Raw genomic sequence first — 478 nt, forward strand, 5'->3', positions numbered from 1 at the left:
TAAGGGGATCTCAACCCTTGACTTGGAGTTGTCAGCACCACGCTCAGCCAGAGCGCAAACTGGCCATCCCTATATAGGATCCGAACCCGCAGCCTTGGTGTTGTCAGCACCGCACTCTACCGAGTGAGCCACGGGCCGGCCCTTCTTTTTATTTCTCTTAATGCTCATTGTCAAACTTCTTTTCATAAAAAGCATGCTGACTTACACCCAGCATGGAGTCGGAAAGTGCCTTCGTCCCTGCACATTTTCCATCCCCGGTATTGTCATTAGGACCTGCTGGCTGCAGGGACGTTTTCCCAAAAAACTTGGGAAGTAGGAAAATAAGCGTGCCTTCTGAAAATTTAAGTTTAAAATTAATTCAGAAAGGGTTTTCAGTATTCTTTTTGTTCAGTTTTAGAATCAGGGTTAGGTTTATTCTTTATTTATTTTTTATTTTTTTATTTTTTGTCTTTTGTCTTTTTCCGTGTCCGGCAACGGA

General features: G+C 43.1%; 1 protein-coding gene across 1 annotated transcript in view; it reads left to right on the plus strand.

Moving 5' to 3' along the window:
• SFXN5 (sideroflexin 5) overlaps nt 1-478 on the plus strand; it is a 126,201-nt gene that overhangs the window by 48,307 nt on the left and 77,416 nt on the right. The gene's annotated exons all lie outside the window — the stretch shown is intronic.

Source organism: Galeopterus variegatus, unplaced genomic scaffold, assembly GCF_000696425.1.
Source record: "Galeopterus variegatus unplaced genomic scaffold, G_variegatus-3.0.2 Scaffold2875, whole genome shotgun sequence".
In the NCBI taxonomy this organism is placed as follows: domain Eukaryota; kingdom Metazoa; phylum Chordata; class Mammalia; order Dermoptera; family Cynocephalidae; genus Galeopterus; species Galeopterus variegatus.